The sequence below is a fragment of the Brienomyrus brachyistius genome, unplaced genomic scaffold, assembly GCF_023856365.1.
Source record: "Brienomyrus brachyistius isolate T26 unplaced genomic scaffold, BBRACH_0.4 scaffold72, whole genome shotgun sequence".
Lineage (NCBI taxonomy): Eukaryota > Metazoa > Chordata > Actinopteri > Osteoglossiformes > Mormyridae > Brienomyrus > Brienomyrus brachyistius.
Genome location: NW_026042347.1, coordinates 42717 through 57387, shown reverse-complemented (window position 1 = coordinate 57387; position 14671 = coordinate 42717). Strand labels below are relative to the sequence as shown.

The 14671-nt window shown below is 42.7% G+C and overlaps 1 non-coding gene across 1 annotated transcript; it reads right to left on the bottom strand.

Moving 5' to 3' along the window:
• Positions 1-14297: 14297 nt before the first annotated feature.
• Positions 14298-14380, bottom strand: trnal-uaa (transfer RNA leucine (anticodon UAA)). The gene has a single exon. It is a non-coding gene; the product is annotated as a tRNA-Leu (tRNA).
• Positions 14381-14671: the final 291 nt, after the last annotated feature.

The following is a 14671-nucleotide window of genomic DNA, read 5'->3' as shown; positions in this document are numbered from 1 at the left end:
CGCTGTTTGCATCTTGTCATTGTTGACTGTGTGAAAAATGTCCCTAGAGAGAGATAGAGGATACCGCTTCCATCAAATTGACAGGTTGGGTCAAAGGTCACGGGTCAAAAGTTCACTTGTGGGCGGGGCTTGGTTGTGGTGGTACGATGTGACGTCACGGGAGAGGGATTTATTTATTTATTATTATTTTAATTTATTTAATTATTCATTATTATTTATTTTAAAAATTATAATTTTATATTGAGGAGAGTGCTTACGAGTGTCGGGGTTTTTGTCGGGCGCCGCCGCCGGGGCTGAGCGGGGTGGGTTACCTGATGGAGCGTGAGCGTACGCTGTGTCTGGTGCGGTACTGTGGTAAGGTCCCCACGGCTTTGGATAATCCGCAAAGGACTCGGAGAGAGCGATGCCGGAGAGCTGAGAGCCGTGCTGCGCGAGTCTGAGAGAAACTCTGAGAGAATGAGACTACAAGATAAAAGCATATGGCACCAAATTGGAATCAGTAGTCTTTAAAAGAATAAATGGACTAGCAACTGTCTCTGGGGGAGCACCCCCGGTTAGGTACTATTAAGCACATTTTTAAAAACTTTGACAGAATAAAGTCTTAGTTATTTGAATAAATACGTTTTTCAGTAAATGTTTATTCACGCGCATGCGGACAAACACACACACCCTGGAGGTCAAACTAAAAAAAAAAAAAGTTGATACAAACTACAGTTGTATTGGACACGCACACAAAAACACAAAAGAGTTTGCTCAATCAAAAAAACAAACATATATAGTTCACGTTTTTTATTAAAATGTATAAGGATTGTTTTGTTATAGCGAAATTTTAAATTAATATGAGTGGGATATAAGTCATTTAGGCAACACGATTTGAGGAAGAACCTAAATAGTGGCTAGAAATGACCGACCAGGCAGGCAGAAGTGTGCTTTCCTTATCTCACAAGTCATGGAAGGGTGGGATGGGGGACACATAAGTGTGGGGTAGGAACTGTGGAATCAGGCAGGGGTGTAAGAATTTAGGATATAGTCTTGTTATTTTAAAGAAGGTGTACATGATTATTTAATTACATTTAATGGCAACCAGTAAGCTGCATTTAGCACCATGCTGCAAATACACATTAAAAACTTTAAAGAATGGTAATATAACTTGACCATAGTTTTTAGTTACACAAATATTTGTAAGACGTAACATGAAAGTTTTTCAAAGTGAGATGTACAGATGTTTTAAAATGTAACATGAAAGTTTTTAAAAGTAAGATGTACAAATGTTTTAAAATGTGACATGAAAGTTTTTCAAAGAAAGATGTACAAATGTTTTAAAATGTAACATGAAAGTTTTTCAAAGTAAGATGTACAAATGTACAAATTCACATAAACCGGTTAAAAAGAATTTCCCCAGGAACAGAGTGTTTGTACTGACAACCATGTGTCAGTGGCAGGCCGATTTATGCGACATGCAAGGGCTGGCGACGTACAATGATGGGTTAAAGTATCTGCTTGCGGTGATTGATGTTTTTTCCAAAAAGGCCTACGCGTGTGCGTTAAGAGACAAGACTGGGGTGGCAGTGGGTGTGCGTTTGTATGTATGTATGTGTCATGCCCTGCTCGTCGGCTCCTCATGTGTGCCACGCCCCCTGAATTCCCACGTGTGCTTCCCTGATCGTTTCCAGCGTTGTCTGATTTCATTGCTTAGTCTCGTTGTATTTAAGTCCTGGTCTGACCTGTTCCCTTTGTCTGTCATTGTGGATTCGGCGTGGGTGAATGTTTCCTGGTCCTGTCGTCCCAAATAAACCCCCGTTAGCCCTGAATACCGCCTGTTTTCAAGCAGAAACTGCAGTGTTAAAGGGTCCAACAATATCAAGGCCAAGTTTCTTCCATGGTCCATCAGGCAGCGGGACTGGTTGCAAAGGAGCAGGGTGAATAGAAGCTGTTTTATCATTAACCTGGCAGAGTATACATGAAGCAATGCAAGACTGAACTTGTGAGTCCATCTTTGGCCACCAGTAGAGGTCGCGCAGACGTTGCTTTGTGCGGACGATTCCTTGATGACTCTCATGTGCAAGCATGATCAGTGCGTGTCGTAAGGAGAGTGGCACGATGAGTCTTGAGCCTCTGAGGATGTAGTTATCCTTGACGGAGAGCTCATCTCTGATCTTATAGTATAGGGCTAGTACACCACTTACTGATTTAACCGATGGAGGCCAACCACTTTCAAGTTGTGAGCGCAGGGCTGACAGTTCAGGACAAGAAGAACAAGCAGAGTTGAAGTCAGCCACTGGAAGGGAGCTTAGGACAGCAGAAATATGTGCCACCATCTCGGGTTCTGAATCTGAAATAGAGTCAGGAGGCGCAGGCAGGGGAAGGCGCGAGAGACAATCAGCCGTATAGTTCTGGGAGCCTGGTCGATAGACAACATCATAGTCAAAACATAGCAGGCGTGCAGACCAGCGGGCAACCCGCATACCAGCCCGACCGATTCCCTTTGTGCTGAGCAGTGTTGTCAATGCCTGGTGATCTGTGCGGAGAGTAAAACGACGTCCCCACAGGTATGTTCTCCATTTTTCTGTAGCCCACACACAAGCAAGTGCTTCTTTTTCAACAGTCGAGTATTTCCTCTCCGTTTCAGTCAGTGTGCGGGAAGCGAAAGCCACAGGCTTCTCTGTGCCATCAGGTTGTACTTGTGCAAAGACAGCTCCAAGTCCATAGTCACTTGCATCTGTGGAAATTACCGGTCGTAGAGAAGGGTTAAAAAGAGCAAGCGCAGGACTGTCCACAAGAAGTTGCTTAACTTCCTTAAAGCTGCTTTGTGCTGCAGGAGACCATGTAAATGTGTCTTTTTCACTGACACAGGCACGCATAGGAGCCACAACCGTCGCAAAGTTAGGCAGAAACTTTGAATACCAGGACACTAGGCCCAGAAACGATCTCAGGGCAACAGCGTCAGATGGAGGAGGGGCTTTCAGGACAGCATTAATGTGTTCTTGGTCAGGAAGAATGCCATCTACAGTAATGACATGACCTAGGAAGCGTAGGGAGGTTTTCCTGAAGTGACATTTGTTCTCATTGAGAACCAATCCAGCCTCCTTCAGCTTTTGGAGGACAGCGTTGAGGTTCTGGTCATGCTCAACAGGGGAGTTGCCATAGACAATAAGGTCATCCAAATAATTTTGAACACCTGGAAGACCGTTGAGAATGTCAGCCATCATTTTCTGGAAGGCTGAGGGGGCTGATGTGAGGCCATAAGGAATTCTGCAGAATCGGAACAGACCATCATGTGTGATGAATGCTGTAAGGTCTCTGCTATCTTCATGAAGAGGCAACTGGTAGTATGCATTAGCCAGATCGATTGTAGAAAACAGCTTTGCACCTTGTAAATTTGCAAGCAGTTCATCCACATGAGGTAGAGGGTAGCAATCTGTGACCACAGCCTTGTTTGGTTCACGGAGATCTGTGCACATTCGTATTCCACCAGTTTTCCGTCCTGTAACTACAATAGGCGAAACCCAAGGTGATGCATCAATTTTCTCAATCACACCAGCTTTCAGCAAGCGGTCAAGTTCAGCTGAGACAGAAGCTCTTACAGCAAAAGGCAGGCGTCGTAATTTCTGGCGTACTGGTTTAACAGTGGGGTCAATTTTCACCTTATGCACAAAGTTTTGTGCACAACCAATGTCTGGAGTAGTAGGGATGCAGGAAGCGGTTGAAACAGTCACACAGCTAACAGCACTAGCAGTAGGGATACAGGGAGCAGATGCAGAGTTTGTGGTAAACACGGGAGGGAGGGTAGTGTTACCTTCAATGCAGATGCTTAAGGCTTTCATGAGATCTCTTCCTAAAAGAGAAGTGCCCTTCTTCACCACGTAAAATGTAACTGGGGCAGTGAGAACTCCTCTACTCACTTTGACTTGTAGGCAACCAAGCACAGGAATTCTCTTCCTTGTGTAAGTCACTAGCTGACTAACAGGTGGAAGTAGTGGTGTGTCATTGAAATACTGAACATAGATGTGGTGTGGCAAAATAGATACTCCTGATCCTGTGTCAACAACCATTTCATGCTCTTTGGTAAGAGAAGCAGGAGTACTGATATTGATTTTGCATGTAAGTGTATGTGGTGCATGGCAAGTGTTGTTTAAGTATAGCACAGTCAGTTTAGGTAGCTGAATCTCACGTACATCACTTGTCTTGGATGAGCGACAAACACGAGAAAAATGTCCAACTTTATGGCAAGACTTGCAAGTTGCTTTGGCTGCAGGACACTGAGAAGAATTAGCCAGATGTGTGTTAGAACCACACCTGAAACAGCTGCGGGAAGATGTAGTGGAGGCATTGAATGGCTTATTAGGATGAATGTGCTGTGTGTATTTCTTTTTAGTGAATTGTGAACGAGGTTGTACAGCTTGCACTGAGACACTGTCCTTTCCTGCTATTGTTTTTGCTTGTTGAACAGCAGATTCTACTTGTGATGCGAGTGTTAAGGTTTTGTCCAGTGTCAGATCCGATTCGAGCAGGAGCCTCTCTCTTATGTTTGAGTTATTCACATGTTCAATCAGCTGATCACGGATCATCTCATCGGTTTTATCATCAAATCCACATTTTGAAGCGAGATCACGCAATACGGCCGCATACTGTATAATAGTCTCGTGAGGTGCTTGTTTTCGCTGTCTGAGGGTATGTCGTTCCACAACAACGTTTACTTTAGGTGTATAATGTTTCTCTAAAGCAGTGACAGCAGAGTCAAAGGAGTCACCTGTATCTGGTAGCGAGTAGAAAGTCCGTTGTCCCTCGGCTCCGAGACAGTGGAGTAGCGTAGCTCTCCTGCGCGCTTCAGGCCAAGCATTTCCCGTTGCATTAATTACCAGTAGGTAGTTCTTGAAAATCCGCATCCACATGTCGAAAGGTATCGGGGGCTCTCCCGGGCACGGCAAAAACATCGGAGGTGCAGGCACGTTTCCAGCCATGGTGAGTCAGCAAAAAAAAGAAGAGGTGAAAACACAAAACTCGTCGCCAGAAATGTAGTGTAGCACTCGAATAACCAGGCCAGAGAATATACAAATGCTGTTAAACGAAATGCTATTTACTTAACAAGCATTACATCAAAAACATCAAGGTAGCACAGCAGTACGGATGTTCGTATTCGTCTCACTCTACTCATCACACTTCTTCCTTTCTCGTCTCTACAGTGTCTGCCTTTCGACACTGCCACCTAGTGTTCTAAGGTTGTAATAAGTCAGTGAACACAACAGCTAGGTTTGCTAAAGCTAAACTTTAGCGGTGCGCCCTTATCCAACCTCCAACCAAAATCACACGAAACATTAATACCACATATAACAGACTCTCACTTCATAGCTTTGGGACGATATGAGCCTGGTCAACAGATCTTCCCCCTGCTCCTCTGAAATCATCATGAGATGCTTTTATTGTCACTGTGAAAATACAATGAGATGTAATTTGGAGCAAGCCTGTAGACGCCATAGTAAGCATAAAACTACAGACTAACACTTACAGAGTATAAATACAGATAAAATACATATAAAAGCTAAAGATACATAGACCAAAAATAAAAAAGAATAAAAATAAAGAAAAAATTCTGGTGCTAGAAGCAAAGAAACCAGTACACAACAAAAGCGTAGCATTGAAAAGCTCCAGGCCGCTGTGCCTGCATGCATTGCCATTTTGGTTTTTGACTCTGTTTACGTTGGAGTGGATGAGTCAGATGGCTGAAGATAGATTACATCACTGCCATCTAGCGGTCAGGGGTATAAATGCCAACAGAAAATGAAAAAGTCTGACAAATTTTTGAGCTGATTAGCTGTGAATTTTGTAAAACAGCAGAGGCGGTTGGCTGGAGATGCACTAATGATCGGCTTGCAGGTAGTAGAACAATGACCAGCTGAGTCTTTCCTCAGTGTTTCTACTTTAAATAGCAAAGGGTATCATAACACACTTTAGAGTACTTGGTGCTTCACTCATTCTTCTATCTTGGTGCCATGTTTCACCATCTCTATCAGTGTCATCAGCATCAGTGAAAAGGTGTCTGGGATGCTGACCTTAGAAGCAGAATTTCAAAGAAGAGCTGAGGAAAGGGGGGCAAAACACCCCCCTTTGAAAACCTCTGAACACTGGGGATAAGAGCCTTAATGAAGGAAAGATCAGCAATTTGCTGTGAAGCACTTAAACTTGGCATAAGAAAAGAGAGACAACATAGCAGAGAATGGTTTCAATCCATCGACCTCTGGGTTATGGGCCCAGCACACTTCCTCTGCGCCACTCTGCTGCACAGTCGGGGCTGGGTGAGTGTTTTCTTAGTGTGTCCACTTTAAACAGCAAAGGGGCTCTGGACACACATAATGGTACTTAGTGCTTCTTTTCAGAGACCCCTAGGTTATAAAGCCCCTGTGAGGTGCAGCATGAGCCTTCCTCAAGCGATGCCTGATTTAACCATGACAAGCAGGTAAAAGACAAAGTGAGACCCAGCAGAGGACATGGCCGTTCTAAGCCTCAGACCTGGTATGGTGATGAAGCTTCCTGTTACACTTTCTACTGCCTTGGTTCATCGCAACAATCAATATGATAAAGAGAAGGAGTCATCCTAGATGGGACCCAGTACGGAAATGACAGATGCTAAAATAAATGCTAAAAACTCAAATGGCCTAATTGTCAGTGTTTGTTATAGACACCTAATGTAGCTGCAGAGGAAAGCAGAATGTTGTATGACGACATCAGGATTATGAGTAATAAAAATGATGTGGTGGTTATGGGTGATTTTAATTTACCAGGGATACAGTGGGACACAGTCTCTGGCTCTTCTGTAAATGAACTGGAGATGGTGGAAGTGGTACAGGATTGTTTTTTTACTCAGTTTAATACCCCTACCAGGGGAGAAGCCATTCTTGATCTTCTTTTTTCTAATAACCAGGATAGGATTGAAAAATTAGAGGTTTTAGAACCACTGGACAGTAGTGATCATAACATGGTTAAATTTCAGGCTAATTTTCGTGTCAGAAGAGTAAAATCCAAAAGAAAAAAATATATTGTGAGGAAGGCAAACTTTAATGGTATGAGACTGAAACTAGAAACTGTGAACAAGTTAAATAGCAAAACGGTTGAAGAGGCATGGGAATTTTTTAAAAGGACAAGAGGACTTCATACCTGTTACCAGCAGAACTAAATCTAGGAAACTACAACCAAGGTGGTTTACTAAGGAAATTAAGAATAAAGTCCGGGGGAGAAGGGCTCTCTTCCACAAATGGAAGATAACTAATGATTTCAAAATAAGGCAGGAGTCTACAGGTTGAGTTAAAAAATGAATGACAAGTATGACATTAAAAGTTTCTTCCAATGTTTTATCTCCAAAAAAGCTCTAAAAGCTGAAATCACTAATCTACAGGATAGTAAGGGCTTTATAATTGAAAATGAAATTAATATAGTAAATGAATTTAATGATTATTGTACATGGGTGTTCACAGTAGAGAACACAAATAACTCACCACCATGTAGATTCATTGAATTATTAGATTTCCAGAAGTCCTTAAGGTCAAAGCTACAGGGTTTTTACAAACTGTATCAGCCTGGATCAAAAACTGGTTTACAGACAGGAAGCAGTGGGTAGTTATTAGAGGCACAATGTCACAGTGGGCCTGCGTTCATTGTGGGATACCATAGGGTTCAATTTTAGGACCACTATTGTTCCTAATTTGCGCCAATGATAGTGACGTCAATACATACAGTAAAATGGTTAAATTTGCTGATGACACCAAGGTACGTGATGTAGCAGATACTGATCTAGCAGCGGAGAGGCTACAATAGGATTTAATTAGCAACTGGGCTGATACCTGGCAGATGAAATTTAAAGTAGATAAATGTAAGGTTATCCATGAAAGGAGCAGAAATATAAAGTACAGATATTTTATGGGTTCCACTGAAATAAAGTTAGCTGATTGTGAGAATGACCTCGGTGCGTATGTTGATGCTTTCATGTTCTACTCTCGTCAGTTTGGGGAAGCAATTAAAAAGGCCAATAGGATGTTAGGTTACATCTCTAGGTGTGTGTAGTTTAAGTTAAGGGAGGTGATGCTACAATTATACTGTACAATTCCTTGGTAAGACCCCACCTAGAATATTGTGTGCAGGTTTGGTCACCATACCTTAAAAAGGACATTGCTGCCTTGGAAAGGGTGCAACGTAGGGCTACAAGAATGATTCCTGGTCTTAGAGGAATGTCTTATGAGGAGAGGTTAGCTGAACTGAATCTGTTCAACCTCTAGGAAAGAAGACTAATGGGGGACATGATTCAGGTATATAGGATTCTAACAGGTCTGGATGCTGTTCAGCCAAATGGCTATTTCAATATTAGTTTATATATTAGAACTTGTGGCCATAGGGGGAAATTAGCGGCAGGACATTTTAAAATGTATTTGTGAAAGCACTTCTTTACACAGCGTGTAGTTGGAGTATGGAATAGTCTTCCTGCTAGTGTAGCCCAAGGTAAAACCCTGGGTTTCTTTAAATCAGAGCTACAGTAGATAAGATTTTAACAACTCTGAGCTATTAGGTAAGTTCTGCCCAGACGAGCTTGATAGGCCGAATGGCCTCCTCTCGTCTGTAAATTTCCTATGTATCCCAGGTGCCCAGTCCAGCTCTGTCCCTGGCTCAGAAGACCAGTGCCTCTTCCATTAGGCCACTGGAGCAACAGGCAGACTTGTGCTTATGACTGGCACAGTTTGCTCAAAATGGAAGCTCAGTAAGCCTTCTGCAAAACTTACATGAATGGAGCTGAATAATACATGCTAAGGAGAGCATGACAGCCATTCAGGCATCTCACTCAAGTGAAGTCAGCGAGTTTCCGCTATGCCTCTTGCCTTTATAGCTGGTAATACAGTGGAATCTATATACAGTGATCACATCTGTCTGGGTGAAATTGATCGCTATAAGCCGATGACCATTATAACCGATTTTTTCCCTTTTTCTTCATGTCTCAGGCAGATTAACATCTGACATTTGTATATGTATTACATGGATATAAGGTAATACAATAGACAGTGTCGCTATTTACAGATTTTTTTGACAATGTACAGTACAGCTGTTTCAAATGCTTTTCAAATTACGATACTGTACTGAACTGTGTATAATTCCAATACGCTATCATACTGTAGTGCCGGCAGCATCTGCATGTCCCAGTGAGCGCGTGTGTATAGCCCTGTGTATGTCTTGTATATAGCCCCTGTTTGTAGTTTGTGCTGTGTATTGGGTTGTCACCTGTGCCTTTAACTGTGGCTGTCCTCGGTTCTTGCCTGATCCTCGGATCTCTTAGCCATTGTGTAATTACTCGCCGTGTGTGTGCCTTACCATCCTTAGTGTAACTTGTCATTCATGGTCATCATGTTATTGTTGTTTGTTGTGCAGTTCCTTTATGGAATAATATAAGGAAACACTTGTGTCAGTCTGCCTCTCGTCAGTTTCATTCACCGCTGCCTCGATTCCTCGCTCTGCTCAGCAGACCCTTTCAATCTTTTGCTGTAGCGCGTTGCACAGATACAGCTGGTAACGTGTCCTTCAAAGCTCACAGTACCTCCTGTCCTTTTTCTAAAGACTCTTACCTACAATACTGAGCAAAAGTCTTGGGCCGCCAAAGAAAATGTTTAATGCTGTTCGTCCGAGTAGTAATTACATAATTGATCAGAAAAAGGACTATTTAACATTAGAATATATGCAAATTAAACTCAGTAGGATAAGCGGTTTGGAAAATGGATGGATGGAAATTAAAAGAAACACAATTTAAACTCACAAGTATTTCTTCTGTTCTCCAAAACGCTACTGATGCCTTTTTGGGTGGTGAGATAAACACCTCTTCAGTTCCCAAACATCTCCTCAGGGGCACCTCAGCCGTTCCACGTACAGTATTATGTAAACTTCACCACCAGCTCATTTTACTCATTAATTTAATAAGTTAACAAAAGTCAAAGAGGTACTAATTAGCCATAAGAGGTGTGATAGTGGTCAAGTCAAAAAATAGCTGTATGCATGGGGTGGGACTGCAGATACTGTGGTGACTGTCGGAGAGGCTGTGAAATGACAGAGCTGCCATGTACACCAACATGAAGATCATTTGAACATCATCCTCTTTGACAGCTCAAGACTTTTACACAGTCCTGTATGAAGAGGAGAACATTCTGTGCCCAAAATTACTACTAAACAGTCAAATACGTAGAAAGTTGAGCCACTGCAGAAGTCTAGTGTAATAGAGCCAAAATGCTCTACAGGTAAAAGGCTCACACTGAAGTCATCACACTGACAAAGGAGAATTGTTAGACTGACTTTAAGAAATTTCTTCAAGTGGGAGCACGCAAATGAATTTCAGAATCCCAAATCAGATCTGTAGTTAACACCAAGCTATGGTAAACCAAGTGGCAACTATATACATGTATGGAAATCACACAACCCGAAAAACATATTAATACACAGGTATGTCTGACTCACTATCAAAAACGATGTAAACTTCTGTAGTAGATTAACAGACACAAAAAACCCAGAGGTACACCAACGAAAACACAGTTTTCCAACTAGCAAGTCGCAATTAACTTCTAAATTATCGAAACCCAGCTACATCGATAAGTACAAAAATTACCACGGAACATACATGTATTAGTTTAATAAAGTTTAAGCAGAAATTATCTAAATAAATCCGGCTTTAGTTTTGTTTGCCGGAGCTCGAACGCCGGACATGTCTTACTAAAAGGGCGCGAAGGGGGCAAAGTAACCATGACAACCGCCTGCGGCTGGCGCCACACAACGTCGTTGACCGCAGTCAGACTCTCGCGTGTTTATGTCTGACCGACTCGCGTCGCCATAATGAGATTTAGTCGTACTTACGTTAAAAAAAAGCTCTTACCAACCTCATTTCACTGTATCCTATGCACAGCAATTTATTTAGCTTTCAACAAACTTAATTTTACAGAACAGAATTTCGGTATTGCCTCATCATGAATATATGATAATAAAAAATTCATTAATTTTCTCTAGTCAACGCACTGAATTACGACGGCCAATATTATGTATTATTTTGACAATAATATAAGTAGATTATTCTTTTACTATATGTAAATTCCTTAATTATATTCCATTGCTACTTTACAAAAGCCTTCAGGAAGTTTGGTGTTTTCATGACAACTAACCAAGTGTCTAACCAGTGTTTACCTGAATAATACAGAAAATTAAATGACACTTGTTAAACTCACCTGGACGTACCTTTTACAGTCGTTTAAACCGTCATGAGCAATGCTGAAATCACTGTTGCAAACAGTTCAGCGCGTAACATTGTCATTATTTTTCATCCTTATTAAACAAGGGCACGTTTTTATGCATTTTATATTTTCGTTTTTTGAGACACTCTCCCTCCGCCGTGACGCTCCATGGGCCGACGAAGAACTGATCAGGACGTCGTTCAGACTCACATCCAGCTGGGAGAATATGGCGTTTAGCGGGTACTGTATAATACCGCAGGGGTCGGCGTCAAGCAGGGGGGCTCCATCGGCCCTAACGATCTTGAGCCTTAGATATAGCAGTGTAGAGTTGAGGTCCACATAGAAATTGCCCGACCCCGGTATTAGGAAATCCAAAACATCCTGATCGGTAATGGAATTTAATGGGTTGATTTCTACATAATTGGTCTGATCTATGGATAATTGCGTCATAGGGGCCGCAAACAGGTCCAATTCAGATTTGGTACATTCAGCCGAGAGCCGGTGAGCTAGAGCCATTCTTGTTTACGCTGCGTTTTCTCTCTCTTAAAATATGTCCCCGGGGGGTTTCTTGTTTCTCTTAGCTGGTCGAGACTTGGGAATCCTGACGACTCTGCCAGGTTTTTTTTTTTTTTACGACTTTCCTGAAGGGCTCTCGTTCTACTCCCCCTCCTCCTCCGAGACAGGAATAGCAGACCCGACCCTTCCTGCTTGGGGTCAGCTGTGTTTGTAAAACGGCCGCTGACTACAGAGCTGGCGAGATCCGAACCTATTCCTTTGACCGCCGATTTCAAATGAGGTTTCGCTATGTCGACCCCACGCTTAAGAAAGGGTAAAACAAATCTAAAAGCCCTACTGAGCATGGACCCCAACCCACGCCCGTACATCACGGGGCTCCCCGCAAAACCGGGGAGCCCATGTCCCGCCTGACTGGTGTAATACGTAATAAATCTCTGTGGATTGTGGTAAGCCATTGTTTTCTTTTTTTTTTAAACGGGGCGAAAGTGTAGCTTGACGATCGTTTTTCCGTAGGAGAAATTAATCAGAGTATTCTGATCGTTCTTTATCTCGATATGCAAATTCTGTAGGCTCTGCTTGTTCACCGGTACGTACTGCAGCTTGTGGAACGGCAAAGTGACTACGTCGCCGAACGCACCGTCTATTTTAACGGTTCTGAGGAGCGGGACTACAAATTCCCCCACGTGCTGCGGTTCCACGATGTTACAGTAGACGTACATATTGTAGAATCCCGCGTGAATGTCGCCCGGGTAGGGTGAGGTCGACCCGCTACCTCCTCCTAGGTTATACCACTGACCCGGCTCAAAGCCCAGCATGTAGGCCAGAGTAGGTTTAAATTGGATCTTGTATTTATGGTTTCCCGTCATATTAACCCTTCGTGTAATCTCGCTGTATGAGAAGGAAACTTCGGTACCTAATTTTTTTAACGTAGCGTTGATTTCTGTCACAATCTGTTTCAGAGATTCATAATAGCCCACTTTAATTTTCCGAGGATCGGCCTCTCTCTTTGCCTCCGCCTCCGTATCCCGCAATTCAAAAGTATTATCCGGGTGTGTAACATTTCGCCACGTGTAACAATACATGATTTCAGCCAGAGCTACTTCGTAAGGCCCCCGTAGCTCTATAGGTCGCGAGAGCATCACGGTGTAATCCGAACTCTGGTTATCGGGGAAGATGGAGAGACAAGAGTTTGACGGTAGGGTGAGGTAAAAAGAGGGGCGGGCGTCCATTTTCTTTTTTTTTCTTTTTTTTCTCTTTTTTAAAAAATTAAACCTGTATCAAGTCCGACCGCGGTATCCACGAATCGAACCTCGAGGGCCAACCCTGCCAATGTACTAAAATCCACTTTTTCCCCTTTCTGTCGGTCTTTGAGCCTATAACCTTCTCGACCTTGAACGCGCGTCTCGGAGATATTTTGACTTTCTGCAGCTCCGCTTCATAAAATGTTCCCTCGAGTATTTCACCGCTCACGTCCCTCAATTTATATACCGGTGGGGATCTGGGTACACGTTCGCATATGACAAAGTACTCGTCCGTAAATGTCTGCTCGTACTTTTTGTCAAATATCTGACTGTGCTTGGAGACTCTCACAGTGTCCCCTATGTTAAACTTAAAACGTGGCCGTGTGCTTTTTTTCTTCAGGGGACCGTATAGATTATCAAATACTAGATGAGCATTATCGGGCCTGACCTCGGCAGGTTTCATTTTAATAGCGCTGTGAAATGACTGGTTGTACCCCTTTATTAGATCGTCCAACACGTCCACATATCGCCGGGTGTTTTTAGCCGTAAAGTACCTGTACATCCTCTCTTTTAACGTTCGATTAAATCTCTCTACGATGGAAGCTTTAAGTTCACTAGCCGTAGTGAAATGGGTGATTTTATGAGTTTTTAAAAGTTTCTGAAAAGTCCCATTTAAAAACTCCTTACCGGCATCCGTCTGTAGCTTGAGGGGGACGCCCCCCTCGGTTAAAATAGAATCAAAGGCCTCCTTTACAGCTTCCCCAGTCTTGTTTCTTATAGCACGCGCGTAGGCTTTTTTAGAAAAAACATCAATCACCGTAAGGAGGTATTTTAACCCCTCGTTGTATTTGGCCAGCCCTTGCATGTCGCATAAATCGGCCTGCCACTGATACATGGCTCTCGGAACAAACACTCTGTTCCTGGGGAAATTCTTTTTAACCGGTTTATGTAAAGTATAACTGTCTTGCATAGACAGCCAGTCTCTGATGTCATCAGCAGCCACTTTTTTCCCCGTATCTTGCTGCACGGCTCTCTGCAGTCTGGAGACACCTCCGTATGACCCCGGTTGGCTGGGGTCATAGTACGAACTGCTCAAGACGCGAGCTGTAGTCTTGGCAACAGACATGCTTTTCACACACTGAGTGGGGGGAGAGCGGGGTGCGGCGTTTTATAGCTGACTGTGGATGGGGGTTGTTAAGAGACTGAGTGAACATCAGTGAAATTTTGTGTGTTTTTTCTACATTTAACCCATATTGTGTAGTTTGTTTTTTAATTATTATTATTTTACAAAAGAGTTTAGCTGGGGTGGGGATCGAACCCACGCGGACATACGTCCATTGGATCTTAAGTCCAACGCCTTAACCACTCGGCCAACCTGCTCAGCATTTTTACCCGTTATTTTACAAAGACTATTACAACGGTATTCAAGTTTTAATTTTTTTTTATTTTTGCAATTAGTGAAAGATATATTTTAAAAAAGCTGGTATACAATTTGTGAAGGTTACATTTTCAAAATGCAGGTATACATTTAGTTACAGCCGTGACAGTTGTTGAGGTAGATTAGCGATGTCACATGCAGTAAAGTGGATATAGTGGCTTTTTCAACGATACATGTATGTAGAGTAGAAAGCATCTGATTAACATCGATAGGCTGCTTATCATGAAATTTAG